A 6,457-nucleotide genomic window follows, 5' to 3' on the forward strand; every position below is an offset into this window, starting at 1 on the left:
CAAGTATGATTAAGCCAATATGCAGTAAAAATAAATAAGTAAATATCCTTTTATGCTGTGATAAAAAACGAAAAAAGAAGAATTCCCTCTAATGCAAGAATTGCCTGCATTTCACGTAGAGGTTAACCCACTCATCTGTGTGCCAATCTGGGACCACAACAGAGTGCAACATCGCCACCTCCTGGGCATTTTAGAAATTACAGAATTGTCTCTGGTCTATTCAAGCACTTCTGAATTTTAGGATTTGACACTAGATTTAAAAGTCCTACTCTCTCTCTCTTTTTTTTTTTTTTTTAAAGAGATGTAATCAAATACCAGCTTAATGATAATTTTATGTCTTAAGTAATAATGCTATTGTCACATTATAACGATTAGCCTTGAACTCTGAAAAGGCTGCCAATGAGGAATTGTTCTGAGTAATTTACGTTTTTACTCAGTTGATGCCATTAACTTAATCAGCATCAGATCAGACAAGTGTAGCCTGATTAACAGCATTTTGCAATAGAGGGGGATTCAAAAGGCACATGTGATTCTGTGATTCTCTATTCAAACCGGATGAAAGAATACGTGTAGTTAATTAATTAATAACTATTGAGGTTTTGTCACAGGGCTTGTGCGCTTGCTGGAGAGATACACACACAGAGAAAGTGAGAGATGACCCCCCGGGGGGATAGCCACTCACAATCCCTTCTCCTCCGGTCTCTTCTTGGGATTTTGGGCAGGCACACACACATGCAGTTAATTTAAACGGTATATTGCCTGAGGGAAAAGTTTTCAGTGTTACTCTTTCTAATAAGTGCACTTTTGGTCAGTTAATGCATAACAGAAACCTAAGGTTAATGAATAGCAAAATGATATTTGCACAAAATTCTTCATCATTACTAATAATAAAAAGGGGAGGAAAAGAAAGATGTGCAAGTAATTTAGGTACTTTATGATAATCTGTAAACTGTAAAACACTAAAAATATGTAAGTTGTGTGAAGAAATTAAAATCATCTTATCGCAACGGTAGAAAAACATGGGTGTTTACAGAGCAGGCCAGAAGGGCAAACTAGGCATGCACTGGTGGAACTCTGCAGGCTACGTCATGTCAGGGTGACCTTCTGGGACATGGCGTGCCTCTGCATTTTATTTATGGGATCCTCCCTCTGTATTGGAATCAAACCGCATGAATCTGGTTTGGCCAAAGTCCAGAGCATCTCCTCTAGCTTTTCCACAGAACCTTCCCTTGGCCTTGACCCTAAGTGGATCAGATTTCAATTTGCCCTAATCCCATAGACCTGGGGGGCACTGTCACCACTCTCCTTAATATCTGTAAAGTCGGGAAGCTACAGTTCACTCCCAGAAGGAAAATCTTAACATTGCCACATCATGCACTCACAAACTGTTCTTTCTCTGCCCCTCAAAGCAATCACCCACCAGATGGAAGCCAATTCCCGGGTCTAAGGGTGTCTCTTCCCCCTGCTCTCCATTCTCTATCTTCTGCCTTCTCTTCTTTCTTTCATCCCTTCTGTTATCTTACTCCTTTCCTACCTGGCAGAGTCACTTGCTCTCATCAAGTTTCCCCCTTGGTAAATCTGGAGCTGAGAAGAGTGGAGAGTGAAATTCTCTGAGCAACTGGGCCTCCATGGGAAGGTCCAGGGTTTGAGGTCCATGGCCTTCCTCTACACACAGGAAGTGGCTGGGGAAGTGGGGATGGACCATGGCTTAGGCAGTGCTAGAGGTGTCTGTCTTTGTCACTCTCTCACGGAAGAACTAAATAAATAAAAAGGAAAAAAGATCCAGGTCGTTCTAAAATGCAGCCAGCATGTGAACCGCTATCATAGAACAGCTCTTTCTGGAACCTCTGGCCACTTGGGGTCTTATGTGTAGATGCAATCCACTTAAATCCTGCATGAAAAAGGATAAGGACAATGGTCCTTTGTAGTCTGACCTCAGAGTGAAACATCTAAAGGACAAAGAAAAACTTCCTCTTCCTAGCTCTGTCACCATCATAAAGCAGAGCAAAGTTTGCCTTATCGCCACCCTCTCGAGCAGCTGGTATTTGTTACCCCAGCTTGGGATTGCCTGGGGGGCAGGTGGGGGGCAGGGTGAGGATGTGGAAACAGCCACGCCAGGAAGCATGAGGGAGGTCTGAAGTTCTGTTTGGTTGGAAGTGCATGAGGTCCCAAAGACAATGTCCCAACAACAATGTCCCCCCACCCTCCCCTCTGCTGGCCGGGCCGGAGTCCAGCTTGTTCCATTTTTCGCCTCGGGGGACTTCCAGCCAATCTGCTCAGCCTACAATTTATGGAGGACGGCTTGTGTTACTCAAAAGGACGGTAATGGTCAGTTACACGAGAAGGCTCTGAGCAAACGCCGCACTTATATTTGGTTGCTTAAAATAATAGCTGTGATCTACGCCAGCTCGGGAGAGCCAGGGTTCCTGCTTTGTGTCTGAGCCTGAGGCCACCCTCGGTGCTTCTGCAGTCATCACTTGCACCTGACATTGCGGTACATGGACAGAGAGGAACCTCTCAGGAACGTAAAGGCTTATTTTGAGCCAAGGCGGATGCTAATTAAAGCTATTGAGAGTCAAGACTCACAGAATTACCTGATCACTGATCTGGTGGTGGGTAGTTCATCAAAAAGCGAAATATCCTATTTTTTTCTGGTGACTGGCTATGCCTGAAACTAGGACTGACCGTGGCGCTGCTCAGAGCTGCATGAGCCCGTTCTGAGACCCTGGCAGGGGAGGCAGCCAGCCTGTGAGAGCAAAGTGGAAATGTAATCACCAGGAAATGGGGCCAGAGAATGTTTAGCTTTTTGTCTCCAACACTACATCTGCACCTGGAACCCAAGAATGGCCCAAAGGTTCTAGAACGAATTATTCTAATATTATAGCAGGACTTCTAGTGTGGGCTGCACTTTAGAATTACCTGGAATTTGGTTGTAAAGTTTATTAATTTATTTCTTCTGTGTGTGAGAGAGAGAGAGATGCAAAGGCAGACATTCCCAACAGGGTCTTTGTGCTGGGATTCATCCCTGCTTCCGCCCCCACATACATGTGCACATGTATGTAAAGAAGGCCCTGGGCCACAAACCCAGGACCTTCTCATGTAGGTTCAGTTTCCTTACTGCTGCACCACCCTCTGGCTCCTGGAATTACCTGGGACTTTAAAAACTACCGAAGCCAAAGCCCAATCCTAGACCCATTATTAGGTCGTTGGAAAAGTCATGATGTATTTTTGCATAGGAAAACAAAAAATACGTCATGACTTTTCCCACAACCCAATGTAGTGAGGCGGGGCATGTGCTAGCTGTAACCTGGTCACCTGTGCCTCAGGCATCCGGGACGATGGAGCACAGGGTGGATCAGGTAGATCTCCTCAGAGAGAGCTGTAGGTTGTCTAGAACCTGTAGGCTAATAGAGTCAGACCGTTAACCCAGAGTCATAGAAGCCAGACGGAGGTGTGTGGATTGATGCCATTAGAACTTCCTGGCATACTTTTAAAAATACAGAGATCTGGGTCTCACTGTGTATATATAATGTAGTGTGTGTGTGTGTGTGTGTGTGTGCGTGCGCACGCATGTGCATGTGTGTGTGTTTGTGGTTTTATTTTAGATGGGGTCCCACTGTGTCATGCTCCTCCTGCCTCAGCCTCCTGAGTAGCTGGGAGCACAGATGTACCACTGCACTTAGCTTTGGAGGATGTGCTGGGAACAAAACTCAGGCTTCTTATGATCCCAGCCTCCAAACAGCAGCCTCCAGCATACACCACCATGACTGGACTTTTTTTTTTTTTTTAATCTCCTCTACATATTTTACAGAATACAGCTTTGTGAGGGAACAGAAAGATATGAAGAATAAGAAGGGTCAGACTGAAAGTGAGAAAGTCTTTGTTCTCTTAATAAACCTGCAGGAGAATTCAGATGTACTCTGGTGAAAGTGTAGGTAAAAACTCATTGTTTAGTACAAGTGTTTAGGTGAAATCATTTTCTTCAAAGAAAAACATGAGGAATACATTTCCCTGTAGCTTCCAGAGTTTACACAAATGACATTCTGAGAGGCCAGCAAGAATTCTTGTTAAACCTAAATATTAGGAACTTTGGGTGTGACCTCAAACAAAAGTTGAGAGTTTGCTTCATGCTTTTTCCACATCTATAATAAGTATATTTAGTGAGATATCATAAGCAAGACATAAAGTAATTTTATCAAAATGTTACCTGAATGGAAAATAAAAATTTCAGGCTGGCCCCATGGCCGAGTGGTTAAGGGAGCCAGATTCCACATAGCTGACTGCATGGTTTAAATCCTGGTCCTGGTGATTTGAAAACATGCATGCATGTACGTGAATGTCCCAAATCCCAACAAGATGGAGAAACAGAAGAGAAAGGGTTGGGGCATGGTCATGTGCCATTGGGAAGTGCTTTCTCCTGTCTCTGTATTTCTCCGGCAAGTATACATACTCTCTAGCAAAAAAAAAAAAAAAAAAAAAAAAAAAAATTAAATAATATTGCCATGAAATACTTTAAGAAACTCTTTCATTTTAAAGTGAGAAAAGTAAAAAAGTATTTGGTAATGTTTTAAAGAAAGTTGTTAAACATAAATGTATCTTTTTTTTGGAGAGGCGGAGGAGTCTGACCTGGCAGGGCCCCAGGATCTGTTTGTGCCCCCTGACCTTTGAGCACAGCCTTGATTGGCTCAGCATGTTGGCAAGGCCGCTGTTGACGTCCCCCGACCTATGAGCAAAGCTTGGGTCGACTCAGCATGTTGGCAAGATTGCTTGTTGTATGCTCCAGAGACTGCGGTAGCCTTGCTGGGAAGCGATCCCACTCTGACTCCCTGATATACTACTATAAAAGAATTACATAGCCTTCTTATACATCCTGAGTATATGATAAGATTTCCTGAAAGTTCCCCCAACCTCTCCCCTTTTCCCTGACCACCTACTGTTAATTACAATGCTTCATCCCTGTGGTCACAGTAGAGGGTGTGCTGAAGTTCTTCTAGGCAGAAATAATCTTCTTGACCTTTGGAAGGCCCTTCAAGATACATTTAACATAAGCTTAAAAGTAATCTTTTCTTTACATAAAATAGGATTAGGCTGAAACTGGCCCAGGACACCCCCACCCTCACGAAGTGAAATAGATAAATATATTAAGATTCCTTAAATTAAGTTTTAGATTCCTATAAAACTATGTAAGTATCACTCTTTATTGAGATCTATAAGAACTAATGGCTATACTTGAGATTTTTCTCTTCTTAGCATCATACTCAGTAATCACAAGATGGCTGTAGCTGAGCATTGGCTGATAATTAATTCTGCTTACTGGAGGCTATTTCCTGAAACGGCATTCCATGAAGTTTCTGAAGACCTGCCTACATCAAACAAACAATTGCTGAACTGCAATAGACCCACCCTTAATCCAACCCTGAATGGAACCTGTGTTCCCTATTGTTAAAACTTTATGAACTGATAATTAGAACATGTAGCCCCTCACCCATTTACGTGCATGTATCACATTTCCAATAAAAAGGCACGATAATTCCTACCAGTGGTCACTCTACAGAGAGCAATCTCTGGGGGGTGTCCGACTGAGGACGTGCACGAAAATGGCACCGAGGCCTCAGTCTTTCCTTCCTGTGCTGCCTCTGACGAGATAACCCACGCCTGCCAAGGCTGGACCCTGGCAGAGAGGTTTTTGCTATAGGGCACGTGCACTCACCAGAGAGACAGAGAGAGAGAAAGTGAGAAATCACCCCCCAGGGGGGATGGCCACACTGCAATCCATTCTCCTCCATTCTCCTCTCAGGATCTTGGGTAAACATGCACATACACCTGGCATGAATTTAAGCCACGGGTCCAGGACTTGAACCGCGGTCGACTACATGGGAGTTCAGCAACATAGCCTTTAAGCTAACTGCTGGTCCCAACATAAATTTATCTTAACTGTCAACATCACTATAGCAGATAAGCACATATTTCTTGTGGGTATTATCTTTATTACAAAACAAATATTTCATATTGAGGTAACTTTTCAAATTATATTTAACAAAAATCAGTTGAACTCTATATACAGAATTTTGCTCTGTTGCAACATACTTAAAGGACTCAGGACAGTTTCCCAGCATTGCACATAAACTAAGTTGGGGGGAAAGATCTAAAAGTTTTCCACATCAAGGGAGGTTTATTTCTTTCACTCTTTTCTCCCCAATTCTCTGTATCATCTCCAGTGGCTAGTGAGGCAATTTTCATGGGAGCACCACCAAAAAAAAAAAAAAAATTAAACGAGATAAACTAATTGGAGGAGGGGGGTTGTTTATCCAAAACACCTCACTGTGGCATGATTCAAAAGTGCTTTCACAACTAAGCATTTAACCACACAGGATCTACTATGATTTATTCCAGAAATAAAAAGAATTCCCTTGTTTTCAGTAGAGAAACTCTCTACAACCCTCCCCTTCCGCTCTCT

The sequence above is a fragment of the Tupaia chinensis genome, unplaced genomic scaffold (genome assembly GCF_000334495.1).
Source record: "Tupaia chinensis unplaced genomic scaffold, TupChi_1.0 Scaffold000094_1, whole genome shotgun sequence".
Classification (NCBI taxonomy): domain Eukaryota; kingdom Metazoa; phylum Chordata; class Mammalia; order Scandentia; family Tupaiidae; genus Tupaia; species Tupaia belangeri.